Below are 23,028 nucleotides of genomic sequence, written 5' to 3'. Positions count from 1 at the left end.
GTGGTGTCCTGAGTCGGGGAAGCTAAAAAACAACTCCATTCGCTGATCTGAGCTTTCCCTGAGGAGATACACCAAAGCTTATATCAGAATTGGCAAAAGAGCCCAATTCAGCCAGAAACGTAACTTTTAACCCAGAGCTCAGTTTCGAACCACATGCATATGTTAGTGGTGTCCTTAGTCGGGGAAGCTAAAAAACAACTCCATTCGCTGATCTGAGCTTTCCCTGAGGAGTTAGACCAAAGCTTATATCAGAATTGGCAAAAGATCCCAATTCAGCCAGAAAGGTAACTTTTGACCTAGAACTCAGTTTCGAACCACATGCATATGTTAGTGGTGTCCTGAGTCGGGGAAGCTAAAAAACAACTCCATTCGTTGATCTGAGCTTTCCCTCAGGAGAAACACCAAAGATAATATCAGAATTGGCAAAAGATCCCAATTCAGCCAGAAACGTAACTTTTGACCCAGAGCTCAGTTTCGAACCACATGCATATGTTAGTGGTGTCCTGAGTCGGGGAAACTAAAAAACAACTCCATTCGCTGATCTGAGCTTTCCCTGAGGAGTTAGACCAAAGCTTATATCAGAATTGGCAAAAGAGCCCAATTCAGCCAGAAACGTAACTTTTGACCCAGAGCTCAGTTTCGAACCACATGCATATGTTAGTGGTGTCCTGAGTCGGGGAAGCTAAAAAACAACTCCATTCGTTGATCTGAGCTTTCCCTCAGGAAAAACACCAAAGATAATATCAGAATTGGCAAAAGATCCCAATTCAGCCAGAAACGTAACTTTTGACCCAGAGCTCAGTTTCGAACCACATGCATATGTTAGTGGTGTCCTGCGTCGGGGAAGCTAAAAAACAACTCCATTCGTTGATCTGAGCTTTCCCTCAGGAGAAACACCAAAGATAATATCAGAATTGGCAAAAGATCCCAATTCAGCCAGAAACGTAACTTTTGACCCAGAGCTCAGTTTCGAACCACATGCATATGTTAGTGGTGTCCTGAGTCGGGGAAGCTAAAAAACCACTCCATTCGCTGAACTGAGCTTTCCCTGAGGAGTTAGACCAAAGCTTATATCAGAATTGGCAAAAGAGCCCAATTCAGCCAGAAACGTAACTTTTGACCCAGAGCTCAGTTTCGAACCACATGCATATGTTAGTGGTGTCCTGAGTCGGGGAAGCTAAAAAACAACTCCATTCGTTGATCTGAGCTTTCCCTCAGGAAAAACACCAAAGATAATATCAGAATTGGCAAAAGATCCCAATTCAGCCAGAAACGTAACTTTTGACCCAGAGCTCAGTTTCGAACCACATGCATATGTTAGTGGTGTCCTGCGTCGGGGAAGCTAAAAAACAACTCCATTCGTTGATCTGAGCTTTCCCTCAGGAGAAACACCAAAGATAATATCAGAATTGGCAAAAGATCCCAATTCAGCCAGAAACGTAACTTTTGACCCAGAGCTCAGTTTCGAACCACATGCATATGTTAGTGGTGTCCTGAGTCGGGGAAGCTAAAAAACCACTCCATTCGCTGAACTGAGCTTTCCCTGAGGAGTTAGACCAAAGCTTATATCAGAATTGGCAAAAGAGCCCAATTCAGCCAGAAACGTAACTTTTGACCCAGAGCTCAGTTTCGAACCACATGCATATGTTAGTGGTGTCCTGAGTCGGGGAAGCTAAAAAACAACTCCATTCGTTGATCTGAGCTTTCCCTCAGGAGAAACACCAAAGATAATATCAGAATTGGCAAAAGATCCCAATTCAGCCAGAAACGTAACTTTTGACCCAGAGCTCAGTTTTGAACCACATGCATATGTTAGTGGTGTCCTGAGTCGGGGAAGCTAAAAAACCACTCCATTCGTTGATCTGAGCTTTCCCTCAGGAGAAACACCAAAGATAATACCAGAATTGGCAAAAGATCCCAATTCAGCCAGAAACGTAACTTTTGACTCAGAGCTCAGTTTCGAACCACATGCATATGTTAGTGGTGTCCTGAGTCGGGGAAGCTAAAAAACCACTCCATTCGTTGATCTGAGCTTTCCCTCAGGAGAAACACCAAAGATAATACCAGAATTGGCAAAAGATCCCAATTCAGCCAGAAACGTAACTTTTGACCCAGAGCTCAGTTTCGAACCACATGCATATGTTAGTGGTGTCCTGAGTCGGGGAAGCTAAAAAACAACTCCATTCGCTGATCTGAGCTTTCCCTGAGGAGATACACCAAATCTTATATCAGAATTGGCAAAAGAGCCCAATTCAGCCAGAAACGTAACTTTTGACCCAGAGCTCAGTTTCGAACCACATGGATATGTTAGTGGTGTCCTGAGTCGGGGAAGCTAAAAAACCACTCCATTCGCTGATCTGAGCTTTCCCTGAGGAGTTAGACCAAAGCTTATATCAGAATTGGCAAAAGAGCCCAATTCAGCCAGAAACGTAACTTTTGACCCAGAGCTCAGTTTCGAACCACATGCATATGTTAGTGGTGTCCTGAGTCGGGGAAGCTAAAAAACAACTCCATTTGCTGATCTGAGCATTCCCTGAGGAGATACACCAAAGCTTATATCAGAATTGGCAAAAAATCCCAATTCAGCCAGAAACGTAACTTTTGACCCAGAGCTCAGTTTCGAACCACATGCATATGTTAGTGGTGTCCTGAGTCGGGGAAGCTAAAAAACAACTCCATTCGTTGATCTGAGCTTTCCCTCAGGAGAAACACCAAAGATAATATCAGAATTGGCAAAAGATCCCAATTCAGCCAGAAACGTAACTTGTGACCCAGAGCTCAGTTTCGAACCACATGCATATGTTAGTGGTGTCCTGAGTCGGGGAAGCTAAAAAACAACTCCATTCGCTGATCTGAGCATTCCCTGAGGAGATACACCAAAGCTTATATCAGAATTGGCAAAAAATCCCAATTCAGCCAGAAACGTAACTTTTGACCCAGAGCTCAGTTTCGAACCACATGCATATGTTAGTGGTGTCCTGAGTCGGGGAAGCTAAAAAACAACTCCATTCGCTGATCTGAGCTTTCCCTGAGGAGTTAGACCAAAGCTTATATCAGAATTGGCAAAAGAGCCCAATTCAGCCAGAAACGTAACTTTTGACCCAGAGCTCAGTTTCCAACCACATGCATATGTTAGTGGTGTCCTGAGTCGGGGAAGCTAAAAAACAACTCCATTCGCTGATCTGAGCTTTCCCTGAGGAGATACACCGAAGCTTATATCAGAATTGGCAAAAGATGCCAATTCAGCCAGAAACGTAACTTTTGACCCAGAGCTCAGTTTCGAACCACATGCATATGTTAGTGGTGTCCTGAGTCGGGGAAGCTAATAAACAACTCCATTCGTTGATCTGAGCTTTCTCTCAGGAGAAACACCAAAGATAATATCAGAATTGGCAAAAGATCCCAATTCAGCCAGAAACGTAACTTTTGACCCAGAGCTCAGTTTCGAACCACATGCATATATTTAGTGGTGTCCTGAGTCGGGGAAGCTAAAAAACCACTCCATTCGTTGATCTGAGCTTTCCCTCAGGAGAAACACCAAAGATAATATCAGAATTGGCAAAAGATCCCAATTCAGCCAGAAACGTAACTTTTGACCCAGAGCTCAGTTTCGAACCACATGCATATGTTAGTGGTTTCCTTAGTCGGGGAAGCTAAAAAACAACTCCATTCGCTGATCTGAGCTTTCCCTCAGGAGAAACACCAAAGATAATATCAGAATTGGCAAAAGATCCCAATTCAGCCAGAAACGTAACTTTTGACCCAGAGCTCAGTTTCGAACCACATGCATATGTTAGTGGTGTCCTGAGTCGGGGAAGCTAAAAAACCACTCCATTCGCTGATCTGAGCTTTCCCTGAGGAGTTAGACCAAAGCTTATATCAGAATTGGCAAAAGAGCCCAATTCAGCCAGAAACGTAACTTTTGACCCAGAGCTCAGTTTCGAACCACATGCATATGTTAGTGGTGTCCTGAGTCGGGGAAGCTAAAAAACAACTCCATTCGTTGATCTGAGCTTTCCCTCAGGAGAAACACCAAAGATAATATCAGAATTGGCAAAAGATCCCAATTCAGCCAGAAACGTAACTTTTGACCCAGAGCTCAGTTTCGAACCACATGCATATGTTAGTGGTGTCCTGAGTTGGGGAAGCTAAAAAACCACTCCATTCGTTGATCTGAGCTTTCCCTCAGGAGAAACACCAAAGATAATACCAGAATTGGCAAAAGATCCCAATTCAGCCAGAAACGTAACTTTTGACCCAGAGCTCAGTTTCGAACCACATGCATATGTAAGTGGTGTCCTGAGTCGGGGAAGCTAAAAAACCACTCCATTCGTTGATCTGAGCTTTCCCTCAGGAGAAACACCAAAGATAATACCAGAATTGGCAAAAGATCCCAATTCAGCCAGAAACGTAACTTTTGACCCAGAGCTCAGTTTCGAACCACATGCATATGTTAGTGGTGTCCTGAGTCGGGGAAGCTAAAAAACCACTCCATTCGCTGATCTGAGCTTTCCCTAAGGAGTTAGACCAAAGCTTATATCAGAATTGGCAAAAGAGCCCAATTCAGCCAGAAACGTAACTTTTGACCCAGAGCTCAGTTTCGAACCACATGCATATGTTAGTGGTGTCCTGAGTCGGGGAAGCTAAAAAACAACTCCATTCGTTGATCTGAGCTTTCCCTCAGGAGAAACACCAAAGATAATATCAGAATTGGCAAAAGATCCCAATTCAGCCAGAAACGTAACTTTTGACCCAGAGCTCAGTTTCGAACCACATGCATATGTTAGTGGTGTCCTGAGTTGGGGAAGCTAAAAAACCACTCCATTCGTTGATCTGAGCTTTCCCTCAGGAGAAACACCAAAGATAATACCAGAATTGGCAAAAGATCCCAATTCAGCCAGAAACGTAACTTTTGACCCAGAGCTCAGTTTCGAACCACATGCATATGTAAGTGGTGTCCTGAGTCGGGGAAGCTAAAAAACCACTCCATTCGTTGATCTGAGCTTTCCCTCAGGAGAAACACCAAAGATAATACCAGAATTGGCAAAAGATCCCAATTCAGCCAGAAACGTAACTTTTGACCCAGAGCTCAGTTTCGAACCACATGCATATGTTAGTGGTTTCCTGAGTCGGGGAAGCTAAAAAACAACTCCATTCGTTGATCTGAGCTTTCCCTCAGGAGAAACACCAAAGATAATATCAGAATTGGCAAAAGATCCCAATTCAGCCAGAAACGTAACTTTTGACCCAGAGCTCAGTTTCGAACCACATGCATATGTTAGTGGTGTCCTGAGTCGGGGAAGCTAAAAAACCACTCCATTCGCTGATCTGAGCTTTCCCTGAGGAGTTAGACCAAAGCTTATATCAGAATTGGCAAAAGAGCACAATTCAGCCAGAAACGTAACTTTTGACCCAGAGCTCAGTTTCGAACCACATGCATATGTTAGTGGTGTCCTGAGTCGGGGAAGCTAAAAAACAACTCCATTCGTTGATCTGAGCTTTCCCTCAGGAGAAACACCAAAGATAATATCAGAATTGGCAAAAGATCCCAATTCAGCCAAAAACGTAATTTTGACCCAGAGCTCAGTTTCGAACCACATGCATATGTTAGTGGTGTCCTGAGTCGGGGAAGCTAAAAAACAACTCCATTCGTTGATCTGAGCTTTCCCTCAGGAAAAACACCAAAGATAATATCAGAATTGGCAAAAGATCCCAATTCAGCCAGAAACGTAACTTTTGACCCAGAGCTCAGTTTCGAACCACATGCATATGTTAGTGGTGTCCTGCGTCGGGGAAGCTAAAAAACAACTCCATTCGTTGATCTGAGCTTTCCCTCAGGAGAAACACCAAAGATAATATCAGAATTGGCAAAAGATCCCAATTCAGCCAGAAACGTAACTTTTGACCCAGAGCTCAGTTTCGAACCACATGCATATGTTAGTGGTGTCCTGAGTCGGGGAAGCTAAAAAACCACTCCATTCGTTGATCTGAGCTTTCCCTCAGGAGAAACACCAAAGATAATATCAGAATTGGCAAAAGATCCCAATTCAGCCAGAAACGTAACTTTTGACCCAGAGCTCAGTTTCGAACCACATGCATATGTTAGTGGTGTCCTGAGTCGGGGAAGCTAAAAAACCACTCCATTCGCTGATCTGAGCTTTCCCTGAGGAGTTAGACCAAAGCTTATATCAGAATTGGCAAAAGAGCCCAATTCAGCCAGAAACGTAACTTTTGACCCAGAGCTCAGTTTCGAACCACATGCATATGTTAGTGGTGTCCTGAGTCGGGGAAGCTAAAAAACAACTCCATTCGTTGATCTGAGCTTTCCCTCAGGAAAAACACCAAAGATAATATCAGAATTGGCAAAAGATCCCAATTCAGCCAGAAACGTAACTTTTGACCCAGAGCTCAGTTTCGAACCACATGCATATGTTAGTGGTGTCCTGCGTCGGGGAAGCTAAAAAACAACTCCATTCGTTGATCTGAGCTTTCCCTCAGGAGAAACACCAAAGATAATATCAGAATTGGCAAAAGATCCCAATTCAGCCAGAAACGTAACTTTTGACCCAGAGCTCAGTTTCGAACCACATGCATATGTTAGTGGTGTCCTGAGTCGGGGAAGCTAAAAAACCACTCCATTCGCTGAACTGAGCTTTCCCTGAGGAGTTAGACCAAAGCTTATATCAGAATTGGCAAAAGAGCCCAATTCAGCCAGAAACGTAACTTTTGACCCAGAGCTCAGTTTCGAACCACATGCATATGTTAGTGGTGTCCTGAGTCTGGGAAGCTAAAAAACCACTCCATTCGTTGATCTGAGCTTTCCCTCAGGAGAAACACCAAAGATAATATCAGAATTGGCAAAAGATCCCAATTCAGCCAGAAACGTAACTTTTGAGCCAGAGCTCAGTTTCGAACCACATGCATATGTTAGTGGTGTCCTGAGTCGGGGAAGCTAAAAAACCACTCCATTCGCTGATCTGAGCTTTCCCTGAGGAGTTAGACCAAAGCTTATATCAGAATTGGCAAAAGAGCACAATTCAGCCAGAAACGTAACTTTTGACCCAGAGCTCAGTTTCGAACCACATGCATATGTTAGTGGTGTCCTGAGTCGGGGAAGCTAAAAAACAACTCCATTCGTTGATCTGAGCTTTCCCTCAGGAGAAACACCAAAGATAATATCAGAATTGGCAAAAGATCCCAATTCAGCCAAAAACGTAACTTTTGACCCAGAGCTCAGTTTCGAACCACATGCATATGTTAGTGGTGTCCTGAGTCGGGGAAGCTAAAAAACCACTCCATTCGCTGATCTGAGCTTTCCCTGAGGAGTTAGACCAAAGCTTATATCAGAATTGGCAAAAGAGCCCAATTCAGCCAGAAACGTAACTTTTGACCCAGAGCTCAGTTTCGAACCACATGCATATGTTAGTGGTGTCCTGAGTCGGGGAAGATAAAAAAAAAACTCCATTCGTTGATCTGAGCTTTCCCTCAGGAAAAACACCAAAGATAATATCAGAATTGGCAAAAGATCCCAATTCAGCCAGAAACGTAACTTTTGACCCAGAGCTCAGTTTCGAACCACATGCATATGTTAGTGGTGTCCTGCGTCGGGGAAGCTAAAAAACAACTCCATTCGTTGATCTGAGCTTTCCCTCAGGAGAAACACCAAAGATAATATCAGAATTGGCAAAAGATCCCAATTCAGCCAGAAACGTAACTTTTGACCCAGAGCTCAGTTTCGAACCACATGCATATGTTAGTGGTGTCCTGAGTCGGGGAAGCTAAAAAACCACTCCATTCGCTGAACTGAGCTTTCCCTGAGGAGTTAGACCAAAGCTTATATCAGAATTGGCAAAAGAGCCCAATTCAGCCAGAAACGTAACTTTTGACCCAGAGCTCAGTTTCGAACCACATGCATATGTTAGTGGTGTCCTGAGTCGGGGAAGCTAAAAAACAACTCCATTCGTTGATCTGAGCTTTCCCTCAGGAGAAACACCAAAGATAATATCAGAATTGGCAAAAGATCCCAATTCAGCCAGAAACGTAACTTTTGACCCAGAGCTCAGTTTTGAACCACATGCATATGTTAGTGGTGTCCTGAGTCGGGGAAGCTAAAAAACCACTCCATTCGTTGATCTGAGCTTTCCCTCAGGAGAAACACCAAAGATAATATCAGAATTGGCAAAAGATCCCAATTCAGCCAGAAACGTAACTTTTGAGCCAGAGCTCAGTTTCGAACCACATGCATATGTTAGTGGTGTCCTGAGTCGGGGAAGCTAAAAAACCACTCCATTCGCTGATCTGAGCTTTCCCTGAGGAGTTAGACCAAAGCTTATATCAGAATTGGCAAAAGAGCACAATTCAGCCAGAAACGTAACTTTTGACCCAGAGCTCAGTTTCGAACCACATGCATATGTTAGTGGTGTCCTGAGTCGGGGAAGCTAAAAAACAACTCCATTCGTTGATCTGAGCTTTCCCTCAGGAGAAACACCAAAGATAATATCAGAATTGGCAAAAGATCCCAATTCAGCCAAAAACGTAACTTTTGACCCAGAGCTCAGTTTCGAACCACATGCATATGTTAGTGGTGTCCTGAGTCGGGGAAGCTAAAAAACCACTCCATTCGCTGATCTGAGCTTTCCCTGAGGAGTTAGACCAAAGCTTATATCAGAATTGGCAAAAGAGCCCAATTCAGCCAGAAACGTAACTTTTGACCCAGAGCTCAGTTTCGAACCACATGCATATGTTAGTGGTGTCCTGAGTCGGGGAAGATAAAAAAAAACTCCATTCGTTGATCTGAGCTTTCCCTCAGGAAAAACACCAAAGATAATATCAGAATTGGCAAAAGATCCCAATTCAGCCAGAAACGTAACTTTTGACCCAGAGCTCAGTTTCGAACCACATGCATATGTTAGTGGTGTCCTGCGTCGGGGAAGCTAAAAAACAACTCCATTCGTTGATCTGAGCTTTCCCTCAGGAGAAACACCAAAGATAATATCAGAATTGGCAAAAGATCCCAATTCAGCCAGAAACGTAACTTTTGACCCAGAGCTCAGTTTCGAACCACATGCATATGTTAGTGGTGTCCTGAGTCGGGGAAGCTAAAAAACCACTCCATTCGCTGAACTGAGCTTTCCCTGAGGAGTTAGACCAAAGCTTATATCAGAATTGGCAAAAGAGCCCAATTCAGCCAGAAACGTAACTTTTGACCCAGAGCTCAGTTTCGAACCACATGCATATGTTAGTGGTGTCCTGAGTCGGGGAAGCTAAAAAACCACTCCATTCGTTGATCTGAGCTTTCCCTCAGGAGAAACACCAAAGATAATATCAGAATTGGCAAAAGATCCCAATTCAGCCAGAAACGTAACTTTTGACCCAGAGCTTAGTTTTGAACCACATGCATATGTTAGTGGTGTCCTGAGTCGGGGAAGCTAAAAAACCACTCCATTCGTTGATCTGAGCTTTCCCTCAGGAGAAACACCAAAGATAATACCAGAATTGGCAAAAGATCCCAATTCAGCCAGAAACGTAACTTTTGACCCAGAGCTCAGTTTCGAACCACATGCATATGTTAGTGGTGTCCTGAGTCGGGGAAGCTAAAAAACAACTCCATTCGCTGATCTGAGCTTTCCCTGAGGAGATACACCAAAGCTTATATCAGAATTGGCAAAAGAGCCCAATTCAGCCAGAAACGTAACTTTTAACCCAGAGCTCAGTTTCGAACCACATGCATATGTTAGTGGTGTCCTTAGTCGGGGAAGCTAAAAAACAACTCCATTCGCTGATCTGAGCTTTCCCTGAGGAGTTAGACCAAAGCTTATATCAGAATTGGCAAAAGATCCCAATTCAGCCAGAAAGGTAACTTTTGACCTAGAACTCAGTTTCGAACCACATGCATATGTTAGTGGTGTCCTGAGTCGGGGAAGCTAAAAAACAACTCCATTCGTTGATCTGAGCTTTCCCTCAGGAGAAACACCAAAGATAATATCAGAATTGGCAAAAGATCCCAATTCAGCCAGAAACGTAACTTTTGACCCAGAGCTCAGTTTCGAACCACATGCATATGTTAGTGGTGTCCTGAGTCGGGGAAACTAAAAAACAACTCCATTCGCTGATCTGAGCTTTCCCTGAGGAGTTAGACCAAAGCTTATATCAGAATTGGCAAAAGAGCCCAATTCAGCCAGAAACGTAACTTTTGACCCAGAGCTCAGTTTCGAACCACATGCATATGTTAGTGGTGTCCTGAGTCGGGGAAGCTAAAAAACAACTCCATTCGTTGATCTGAGCTTTCCCTCAGGAAAAACACCAAAGATAATATCAGAATTGGCAAAAGATCCCAATTCAGCCAGAAACGTAACTTTTGACCCAGAGCTCAGTTTCGAACCACATGCATATGTTAGTGGTGTCCTGCGTCGGGGAAGCTAAAAAACAACTCCATTCGTTGATCTGAGCTTTCCCTCAGGAGAAACACCAAAGATAATATCAGAATTGGCAAAAGATCCCAATTCAGCCAGAAACGTAACTTTTGACCCAGAGCTCAGTTTCGAACCACATGCATATGTTAGTGGTGTCCTGAGTCGGGGAAGCTAAAAAACCACTCCATTCGCTGAACTGAGCTTTCCCTGAGGAGTTAGACCAAAGCTTATATCAGAATTGGCAAAAGAGCCCAATTCAGCCAGAAACGTAACTTTTGACCCAGAGCTCAGTTTCGAACCACATGCATATGTTAGTGGTGTCCTGAGTCGGGGAAGCTAAAAAACAACTCCATTCGTTGATCTGAGCTTTCCCTCAGGAGAAACACCAAAGATAATATCAGAATTGGCAAAAGATCCCAATTCAGCCAGAAACGTAACTTTTGACCCAGAGCTCAGTTTTGAACCACATGCATATGTTAGTGGTGTCCTGAGTCGGGGAAGCTAAAAAACCACTCCATTCGTTGATCTGAGCTTTCCCTCAGGAGAAACACCAAAGATAATACCAGAATTGGCAAAAGATCCCAATTCAGCCAGAAACGTAACTTTTGACTCAGAGCTCAGTTTCGAACCACATGCATATGTTAGTGGTGTCCTGAGTCGGGGAAGCTAAAAAACAACTCCATTCGCTGATCTGAGCTTTCCCTGAGGAGATACACCAAATCTTATATCAGAATTGGCAAAAGAGCCCAATTCAGCCAGAAACGTAACTTTTGACCCAGAGCTCAGTTTCGAACCACATGGATATGTTAGTGGTGTCCTGAGTCGGGGAAGCTAAAAAACCACTCCATTCGCTGATCTGAGCTTTCCCTGAGGAGTTAGACCAAAGCTTATATCAGAATTGGCAAAAGAGCCCAATTCAGCCAGAAACGTAACTTTTGACCCAGAGCTCAGTTTCGAACCACATGCATATGTTAGTGGTGTCCTGAGTCGGGGAAGCTAAAAAACAACTCCATTCGCTGATCTGAGCATTCCCTGAGGAGATACACCAAAGCTTATATCAGAATTGGCAAAAAATCCCAATTCAGCCAGAAACGTAACTTTTGACCCAGAGCTCAGTTTCGAACCAAATGCATATGTTAGTGGTGTCCTGAGTCGGGGAAGCTAAAAAACAACTCCATTCGCTGATCTGAGCTTTCCCTGAGGAGATACACCAAAGCTTATATCAGAATTGGCAAAAGAGCCCAATTCAGCCAGAAACGTAACTTTTGACCCAGAGCTCAGTTTCGAACCACATGTATATGTTAGTGGTGTCCTGAGTCGGGGAAGCTAAAAAACCACTCCATTCGCTGATCTGAGCTTTCCCTGAGGAGTTAGACCAAAGCTTATATCAGAATTGGCAAAAGAGCCCAATTCAGCCAGAAACGTAACTTTTGACCCAGAGCTCAGTTTCGAACCACATGCATATGTTAGTGGTGTCCTGAGTCGGGGAAGCTAAAAAACAACTCCATTCGTTGATCTGAGCATTCCCTCAGGAAAAACACGAAAGATAATATCAGAATTGGCAAAAGATCCCAATTCAGCCAGAAACGTAACTTTTGACCCAGAGCTCAGTTTCGAACCACATGGATATGTTAGTGGTGTCCTGAGTCGGGGAAGCTAAAAAACAACTCCATTCGTTGATCTGAGCTTTCCCTCAGGAGAAACACCAAAGATAATATCAGAATTGGCAAAAGATCCCAATTCAGCCAGAAACGTAACTTTTGACCCAGAGCTCAGTTTCGAACCACATGCATATGTTAGTGGTGTCCTGAGTCGGGGAAGCTAAAACACCACTCCATTCGCTGATCTGAGCTTTCCCTGAGGAGTTAGACCAAAGCTTATATCAGAATTGGCAAAAGAGCCCAATTCAGCCAGAAACGTAACTTTTGACCCAGAGCTCAGTTTCGAACCACATGCATATGTTAGTGGTGTCCTGAGTCGGGGAAGCTAAAAAACCACTCCATTCGCTGATCTGAGCTTTCCCTGAGGAGTTAGACCAAAGCTTATATCAGAATTGGCAAAAGAGCCCAATTCAGCCAGAAACGTAACTTTTGACCCAGAGCTCAGTTTCGAACCACATGCATATGTTAGTGGTGTCCTGCGTCAGGGAAGCTAAAAAACAACTCCATTCGTTGATCTGAGCTTTCCCTCAGGAGAAACACCAAAGATAATATCAGAATTGGCAAAAGATCCCAATTCAGCCAGAAACGTAACTTTTGACCCAGAGCTCAGTTTCGAACCACATGCATATGTTAGTGGTGTCCTGAGTCGGGGAAGCTAAAAAACCACTCCATTCGCTGATCTGAGCTTTCCCTGAGGAGTTAGACCAAAGCTTATATCAGAATTGGCAAAAGAGCCCAATTCAGCCAGAAACGTAACTTTTGACCCAGAGCTCAGTTTCGAACCACATGCATATGTTAGTGGTGTCCTGAGTCGGGGAAGCTAAAAAACAACTCCATTCGTTGATCTGAGCTTTCCCTCAGGAGAAACACCAAAGATAATATCAGAATTGGCAAAAGATCCCAATTCAGCCAGAAACGTAACTTTTGACCCAGAGCTCAGTTTCGAACCAAATGCATATGTTAGTGGTGTCCTGAGTCGGGGAAGCTAAAAAACCACTCCATTCATTGATCTGAGCTTTCCCTCAGGAGAAACACCAAAGATAATACCAGAATTGGCAAAAGATCCCAATTCAGCCAGAAACGTAACTTTTGACCCAGAGCTCAGTTTCGAACCACATGCATATGTTAGTGGTGTCCTGAGTCGGGGAAGCTAAAAAACCACTCCATTCGTTGATCTGAGCTTTCCCTCAGGAGAAACACCAAAGATAATACCAGAATTGGCAAAAGATCCCAATTCAGCCAGAAACGTAACTTTTGACCCAGAGCTCAGTTTCGAACCACATGCATATGTTAGTGGTTTCCTGAGTCGGGGAAGCTAAAAAACAACTCCATTCGTTGATCTGAGCTTTCCCTCAGGAGAAACACCAAAGATAATATCAGAATTGGCAAAAGATCCCAATTCAGCCAGAAACGTAACTTTTGACCCAGAGCTCAGTTTCGAACCACATGCATATGTTAGTGGTGTCCTGAGTCGGGGAAGCTAAAAAACCACTCCATTCGCTGATCTGAGCTTTCCCTGAGGAGTTAGACCAAAGCTTATATCAGAATTGGCAAAAGAGCCCAATTCAGCCAGAAACGTAACTTTTGACCCAGAGCTCAGTTTCGAACCACATGCATATGTTAGTGGTGTCCTGAGTCGGGGAAGCTAAAAAACAACTCCATTCGTTGATCTGAGCTTTCCCTCAGGAGAAACACCAAAGATAATATCAGAATTGGCAAAAGATCCCAATTCAGCCAAAAACGTAACTTTTGACCCAGAGCTCAGTTTCGAACCACATGCATATGTTAGTGGTGTCCTGAGTCGGGGAAGCTAAAAAACCACTCCATTCGTTGATCTGAGCTTTCCCTGAGGAGTTAGACCAAAGCTTATATCAGAATTGGCAAAAGAGCCCAATTCAGCCAGAAACGTAACTTTTGACCCAGAGCTCAGTTTCGAACCACATGCATATGTTAGTGGTGTCCTGAGTCGGGGAAGCTAAAAAACAACTCCATTCGTTGATCTGAGCTTTCCCTCAGGAAAAACACCAAAGATTATATCAGAATTGGCAAAAGATCCCAATTCAGCCAGAAACGTAACTTTTGACCCAGAGCTCAGTTTCGAACCACATGCATATGTTAGTGGTGTCCTGCGTCGGGGAAGCTAAAAAACAACTCCATTCGTTGATCTGAGCTTTCCCTCAGGAGAAACACCAAAGATAATATCAGAATTGGCAAAAGATCCCAATTCAGCCAGAAACGTAACTTTTGACCCAGAGCTCAGTTTCGAACCACATGCATATGTTAGTGGTGTCCTGAGTCGGGGAAGCTAAAAAACAACTCCATTCGTTGATCTGAGCTTTCCCTCAGGAAAAACACCAAAGATAATATCAGAATTGGCAAAAGATCCCAATTCAGCCAGAAACGTAACTTTTGACCCAGAGCTCAGTTTCGAACCACATGCATATGTTAGTGGTGTCCTGCGTCGGGGAAGCTAAAAAACAACTCCATTCGTTGATCTGAGCTTTCCCTCAGGAGAAACACCAAAGATAATATCAGAATTGGCAAAAGATCCCAATTCAGCCAGAAACGTAACTTTTGACCCAGAGCTCAGTTTCGAACCACATGCATATGTTAGTGGTGTCCTGAGTCGGGGAAGCTAAAAAACCACTCCATTCGTTGATCTGAGCTTTCCCTCAGGAGAAACACCAAAGATAATACCAGAATTGGCAAAAGATCCCAATTCAGCCAGAAACGTAACTTTTGACCCAGAGCTCAGTTTCGAACCACATGCATATGTTAGTGGTGTCCTGAGTCGGGGAAGCTAAAAAACAACTCCATTCGTTGATCTGAGCTTTCCCTCCGGAGAAACACCAAAGATAATATCAGAATTGGCAAAAGATCCCAATTCAGCCAGAAACGTAACTTTTGACCCAGAGCTCAGTTTCGAACCACATGCATATGTTAGTGGTGTCCTGAGTTGGGGAAGCTAAAAAACCACTCCATTCGTTGATCTGAGCTTTCCCTCAGGAGAAACACCAAAGATAATATCAGAATTGGCAAAAGATCCCAATTCAGCCAAAAACGTAACTTTTGACCCAGAGCTCAGTTTCGAACCACATGCATATGTTAGTGGTGTCCTGAGTCGGGGAAGCTAAAAAACCACTCCATTCGCTGATCTGAGCTTTCCCTGAGGAGTTAGACCAAAGCTTATATCAGAATTGGCAAAAGAGCCCAATTCAGCCAGAAACGTAACTTTTGACCCAGAGCTCAGTTTCGAACCACATGCATATGTTAGTGGTGTCCTGAGTCGGGGAAGCTAAAAAACAACTCCATTCGTTGATCTGAGCTTTCCCTCAGGAAAAACACCAAAGATAATATCAGAATTGGCAAAAGATCCCAATTCAGCCAGAAACGTAACTTTTGACCCAGAGCTCAGTTTCGAACCACATGCATATGTTAGTGGTGTCCTGCGTCGGGGAAGCTAAAAAACAACTCCATTCGTTGATCTGAGCTTTCCCTTAGGAGAAACACCAAAGATAATACCAGAATTGGCAAAAGATCCCAATTCAGCCAGAAACGTAACTTTTGACCCAGAGCTCAGTTTCGAACCACATGCATATGTTAGTGGTGTCCTGAGTCGGGGAAGCTAAAAAACCACTCCATTCGTTGATCTGAGCTTTCCCTCAGGAGAAACACCAAAGATAATACCAGAATTGGCAAAAGATCCCAATTCAGCCAGAAACGTAACTTTTGACCCAGAGCTCAGTTTCGAACCACATGCATATGTTAGTGGTTTCCTGAGTCGGGGAAGCTAAAAAACAACTCCATTCGTTGATCTGAGCTTTCCCTCAGGAGAAACACCAAAGATAATATCAGAATTGGCAAAAGATCCCAATTCAGCCAGAAACGTAACTTTTGACCCAGAGCTCAGTTTCGAACCACATGCATATGTTAGTGGTGTCCTGAGTCGGGGAAGCTAAAAAACCACTCCATTCGCTGATCTGAGCTTTCCCTGAGGAGTTAGACCAAAGCTTATATCAGAATTGGCAAAAGAGCCCAATTCAGCCAGAAACGTAACTTTTGACCCAGAGCTCAGTTTCGAACCACATGCATATGTTAGTGGTGTCCTGAGTCGGGGAAGCTAAAAAACAACTCCATTCGTTGATCTGAGCTTTCCCTCAGGAGAAACACCAAAGATAATATCAGAATTGGCAAAAGATCCCAATTCAGCCAAAAACGTAACTTTTGACCCAGAGCTCAGTTTCGAACCAAATGCATATGTTAGTGGTGTCCTGAGTCGGGGAAGCTAAAAAACCACTCCATTCGCTGATCTGAGCTTTCCCTGAGGAGTTAGACCAAAGCTTATATCAGAATTGGCAAAAGAGCCCAATTCAGCCAGAAACGTAACTTTTGACCCAGAGCTCAGTTTCGAACCACATGCATATGTTAGTGGTGTCCTGAGTCGGGGAAGCTAAAAAACAACTCCATTCGTTGATCTGAGCTTTCCCTCAGGAAAAACACCAAAGATAATATCAGAATTGGCAAAAGATCCCAATTCAGCCAGAAACGTAACTTTTGACCCAGAGCTCAGTTTCGAACCACATGCATATGTTAGTGGTGTCCTGCGTCGGGGAAGCTAAAAAACAACTCCATTCGTTGATCTGAGCTTTCCCTCAGGAGAAACACCAAAGATAATATCAGAATTGGCAAAAGATCCCAATTCAGCCAGAAACGTAACTTTTGACCCAGAGCTCAGTTTCGAACCACATGCATATGTTAGTGGTGTCCTGAGTTGGGGAAGCTAAAAAACCACTCCATTCGTTGATCTGAGCTTTCCCTCAGGAGAAACACCAAAGATAATATCAGAATTGGCAAAAGATCCCAATTCAGCCAAAAACGTAACTTTTGACCCAGAGCTCAGTTTCGAACCACATGCATATGTTAGTGGTGTCCTGAGTCGGGGAAGCTAAAAAACCACTCCATTCGCTGATCTGAGCTTTCCCTGAGGAGTTAGACCAAAGCTTATATCAGAATTGGCAAAAGAGCCCAATTCAGCCAGAAACGTAACTTTTGACCCAGAGCTCAGTTTCGAACCACATGCATATGTTAGTGGTGTCCTGAGTCGGGGAAGCTAAAAAACAACTCCATTCGTTGATCTGAGCTTTCCCTCAGGAAAAACACCAAAGATAATATCAGAATTGGCAAAAGATCCCAATTCAGCCAGAAACGTAACTTTTGACCCAGAGCTCAGTTTCGAACCACATGCATATGTTAGTGGTGTCCTGCGTCGGGGAAGCTAAAAAACAACTCCATTCGTTGATCTGAGCTTTCCCTCAGGAGAAACACCAAAGATAATATCAGAATTGGCAAAAGATCCCAATTCAGCCAGAAACGTAACTTTTGACCCAGAGCTCAGTTTCGAACCACATGCATATGTTAGTGGTGTCCTGAGTCGGGGAAGCTAAAAAACCACTCCATTCGTTGATCTGAGCTTTCCCTCAGGAGAAACACCAAAGATAATATCAGAATTGGCAAAAGATCCCAATTCAGCCAGAAACGTAACTTTTGACCCAGAGCTCAGTTTCGAACCACATGCATATGTTAGTGGTGTCCTGAGTCGGGGAAGCTAAAAAACCACTCCATTCGCTGATCCTAGCTTTCCCTGAGGAGTTAGACCAAAGCTTATATCAGAATTGGCAAAAGATCCCAATTCAGCCAGAAACGTAACTTTTGACCCAGAGCTCAGTTTCGAACCACATGCATATGTTAGTGGTGTCCTGAGTCGGGGAAGCTAAAAAACAACTCCATTCGTTGATCTGAGCTTCCCCTCAGGAGAAACACCAAAGATAATATCAGAATTGGCAAAAGATCCCAATTCAGGCAGAAACGTAACTTTTGACCCAGAGCTGAGTTTCGAACCACATGCATATGTTAGTGGTGTCCTGAGTCGGGGAAGCTAAAAAACCACTCCATTCGCTGATCTGAGCTTTCCCTGAGGAGTTAGACCAAAGCTTATATCAGAATTGGCAAAAGAGCCCAATTCAGCCAGAAACGTAACTTTTGACCCAGAGCTCAGTTTCGAACCACATGCATATGTTAGTGGTGTCCTGAGTCGGGGAAGCTAAAAAACCACTCCATTCGCTGATCTGAGCTTTCCCTGAGGAGTTAGACCAAAGCTTATATCAGAATTGGCAAAAGAGCCCAATTCAGCCAGAAACGTAACTTTTGACCCAGAGCTCAGTTTCGAACCACATGCATATGTTAGTGGTGTCCTGAGTCGGGGAAGCTAAAAAACAACTCCATTCGTTGATCTGAGCTTTCCCTCAGGAGAAACACCAAAGATAATATCAGAATTGGCAAAAGATCCCAATTCAGCCAAAAACGTAACTTTTGACCCAGAGCTCAGTTTCGAACCACATGCATATGTTAGTGGTGTCCTGAGTCGGGGAAGCTAAAAAACCACTCCATTCGCTGATCTGAGCTTTCCCTGAGGAGTTAGACCAAAGCTTATATCAGAATTGGCAAAAGAGCCCAATTCAGCCAGAAACGTAACTTTTGACCCAGAGCTCAGTTTCGAACCACATGCATATGTTAGTGGTGTCCTGAGTCGGGGAAGCTAAAAAACAACTCCATTCGTTGATCTGAGCTTTCCCTCAGGAAAAACACCAAAGATAATATCAGAATTGGCAAAAGATCCCAATTCAGCCAAAAACATAACTTTTGACCCAGAGCTCAGTTTCGAACCACATGCATATGTTAGTGGTGTCCTGAGTCGGGGAAGCTAAAAAACCACTCCATTCGCTGATCTGAGCTTTCCCTGAGGAGTTAGACCAAAGCTTATATCAGAATTGGCAAAAGAGCCCAATTCAGCCAGAAACGTAACTTTTGACCCAGAGCTCAGTTTCGAACCACATGCATATGTTAGTGGTGTCCTGAGTCGGGGAAGCTAAAAAACAACTCCATTCGTTGATCTGAGCTTTCCCTCAGGAGAAACACCAAAGATAATATCAGAATTGGCAAAAGATCCCAATTCAGCCAGAAACGTAACTTTTGACCCAGAGCTCAGTTTCGAACCACATGCATATGTTAGTGGTGTCCTGAGTCGGGGAAGCTAAAAAACCACTCCATTCGTTGATCTGAGCTTTCCCTCAGGAGAAACACCAAAGATAATACCAGAATTGGCAAAAGATCCCAATTCAGCCAGAAACGTAACTTTTGACCCAGAGCTCAGTTTCGAACCACATGCATATGTTAGTGGTGTCCTGAGTCGGGGAAGCTAAAAAACCACTCCATTCGTTGATCTGAGCTTTCCCTCAGGAGAAACACCAAAGATAATACCAGAATTGGCAAAAGATCCCAATTCAGCCAGAAACGTAACTTTTGACCCAGAGCTCAGTTTCGAACCACATGCATATGTTAGTGGTTTCCTGAGTCGGGGAAGCTAAAAAACAACTCCATTCGTTGATCTGAGCTTTCCCTCAGGAGAAACACCAAAGATAATATCAGAATTGGCAAAAGATCCCAATTCAGCCAGAAACGTAACTTTTGACCCAGAGCTCAGTTTCGAACCACATGCATATGTTAGTGGTGTCCTGAGTCGGGGAAGCTAAAAAACCACTCCATTCGCTGATCCTAGCTTTCCCTGAGGAGTTAGACCAAAGCTTATATCAGAATTGGCAAAAGATCCCAATTCAGCCAGAAACGTAACTTTTGACCCAGAGCTCAGTTTCGAACCACATGCATATGTTAGTGATGTCCTGAGTCGGGGAAGCTAAAAAACAACTCCATTCGTTGATCTGAGCTTCCCCTCAGGAGAAACACCAAAGATAATATCAGAATTGGCAAAAGATCCCAATTCAGCCAGAAACGTAACTTTTGACCCAGAGCTGAGTTTCGAACCACATGCATATGTTAGTGGTGTCCTGAGTCGGGGAAGCTAAAAAACCACTCCATTCCCTGATCTGAGCTTTCCCTGAGGAGTTAGACCAAAGCTTATATCAGAATTGGCAAAAGAGCCCAATTCAGCCAGAAACGGAACTTTTGACCCAGAGCTCAGTTTCGAACCACATGCATATGTTAGTGGTGTCCTGAGTCGGGGAAGCTAAAAAACTACTCCATTCGCTGATCTGAGCTTTCCCTGAGGAGTTAGACCAAAGCTTATATCAGAATTGGCAAAAGAGCCCAATTCAGCCAGAAACGTAACTTTTGACCCAGAGCTCAGTTTCGAACCACATGCATATGTTAGTGGTGTCCTGAGTCGGGGAAGCTAAAAAACAACTCCATTCGTTGATCTGAGCATTCCCTCTGGAAAAACACGAAAGATAATATCAGAATTGGCAAAAGATCCCGATTCAGCCAAAAACGTAACTTTTGACCCAGAGCTCAGTTTCGAACCACATGCATATGTTAGTGATGTCCTGAGTCGGGGAAGCTAAAAAACAACTCCATTCGTTGATCTGAGCTTCCCCTCAGGAGAAACACCAAAGATAATATCAGAATTGGCAAAAGATCCCAATTCAGCCAGAAACGTAACTTTTGACCCAGAGCTGAGTTTCGAACCACATGCATATCTTAGTGGTGTCCTGAGTCGGGGAAGCTAAAAAAAACCACTCCATTCCCTGATCTGAGCTTTCCCTGAGGAGTTAGACCAAAGCTTATATCAGAATTGGCAAAAGAGCCCAATTCAGCCAGAAACGGAACTTTTGACCCAGAGCTCAGTTTCGAACCACATGCATATGTTAGTGGTGTCCTGAGTCGGGGAAGCTAAAAAACCACTCCATTCGCTGATCTGAGCTTTCCCTGAGGTGTTAGACCAAAGCTTATATCAGAATTGGCAAAAGAGCCCAATTCAGCCAGAAACGTAACTTTTGACCCAGTGCTCAGTTTCGAACCACATGCATATGTTAGTGGTGTCCTGAGTCGGGGAAGCTAAAAAACAACTCCATTCGTTGATCTGAGCATTCCCTCAGGAAAAACACGAAAGATAATATCAGAATTGGCAAAAGATCCCAATTCAGCCAGAAACGTAACTTTTGACCCAGAGCTCAGTTTCGAACCACATGCATATGTTAGTGGTGTCCTGAGTCGGGGAAGCTAAAAAACAACTCCATTCGTTGATCTGAGCTTTCCCTCAGGAGAAACACCAAAGATAATATCAGAATTGGCAAAAGATCCCAATTCAGCCAGAAACGTAACTTTTGACCCAGAGCTCAGTTTCGAACCACATGCATATGTTAGTGGTGTCCTGAGTCGGGGAAGCTAAAACACCACTCCATTCGCTGATCTGAGCTTTCCCTGAGGAGTTAGACCAAAGCTTATATCAGAATTGGCAAAAGAGCCCAATTCAGCCAGTAACGTAACTTTTGACCCAGAGCTCAGTTTCGAACCACATGCATTTGTTAGTGGTGTCCTGAGTCGGGGAAGCTAAAAAACCACTCCATTCGCTGATCTGAGCTTTCCCTGAGGAGTTAGACCAAAGCTTATATCAGAATTGGCAAAAGAGCCCAATTCAGCCAGAAACGTAACTTTTGACCCAGAGCTCAGTTTCGAACCACATGCATATGTTAGTGGTGTCCTGAGTCGGGAAAGCTAAAAAACAACTCCATTCGTTGATCTGAGCTTTCCCTCAGGGGAAACACCAAAGATAATATCAGAATTGGCAAAAGATCCCAATTCAGCCAAAAACGTAACTTTTGACCCAGAGCTCAGTTTCGAACCACATGCATATGTTAGTGGTGTCCTGAGTCGGGAAAGCTAAAAAACAACTCCATTCGTTGATCTGAGCTTTCCCTCAGGAGAAACACCAAAGATAATATCAGAATTGGCAAAAGATCCCAATTCAGCCAAAAACGTAACTTTTGACCCAGAGCTCAGTTTCGAACCACATGCATATGTTAGTGGTGTCCTGAGTCGGGGAAGCTAAAAAACCACTCCATTCGCTGATCTGAGCTTTCCCTGAGGAGTTAGACCAAAGCTTATATCAGAATTGGCAAAAGAGCCCAATTCAGCCAGAAACGTAACTTTTGACCCAGAGCTCAGTTTCGAACCACATGCATATGTTAGTGGTGTCCTGAGTCGGGGAAGCTAAAAAACAACTCCATTCGTTGATCTGAGCTTTCCCTCAGGAAAAACACCAAAGATAATATCAGAATTGGCAAAAGATCCCAATTCAGCCAGAAACGTAACTTTTGACCCAGAGCTCAGTTTCGAACCACATGCATATGTTAGTGGTGTCCTGAGTCGGGGAAGCTAAAAAACAACTCCATTCGTTGATCTGAGCTTTCCCTCAGGAAAAACACCAAAGATAATATCAGAATTGGCAAAAGATCCCAATTCAGCCAGAAACGTAACTTTTGACCCAGAGCTCAGTTTCGAACCACATGCATATGTTAGTGGTGTCCTGAGTCGGGGAAGCTAAAAAACAACTCCATTCGCTGATCTGAGCTTTCCCTGAGGAGTTAGACCAAAGCTTATATCAGAATTGGCAAAAGAGCCCAATTCAGCCAGAAACGTAACTTTTGACCCGGAGCTCAGTTTCGAACCACATGCATATGTTAGTGGTGTCCTGAGTCGGGGAAGCTAAAAAACAACTCCATTCGCTGATCTGAGCTTTCCCTGAGGAGATACACCGAAGCTTATATCAGAATTGGCAAAAGAGCCCAATTCAGCCAGAAACGTAACTTTTGACCCAGAGCTCAGTTTCGAACCACATGCATATGTTAGTGGTGTCCTGAGTCGGGGAAGCTAAAAAACAACTCCATTCGCTGATCTGAGCTTTCCCTGAGGAGATACACCAAAGCTTATATCAGAATTGGCGAAAGATGCCAATTCAGCCAGAAACGTAACTTTTGACCCAGAGCTCAGTTTCGAACCACATGCATATGTTAGTGGTGTCCTGAGTCGGGGAAGCTAAAAAACCACTCCATTCGCTGATCTGAGCTTTCCCTGAGGAGTTAGACCAAAGCTTATATCAGAAT

Source organism: Natrix helvetica (assembly GCF_964273705.1).
Source record: "Natrix helvetica genome assembly, chromosome: 6".
NCBI lineage: Eukaryota > Metazoa > Chordata > Lepidosauria > Squamata > Natricidae > Natrix > Natrix helvetica.
This window is presented reverse-complemented; position numbering follows the sequence as displayed.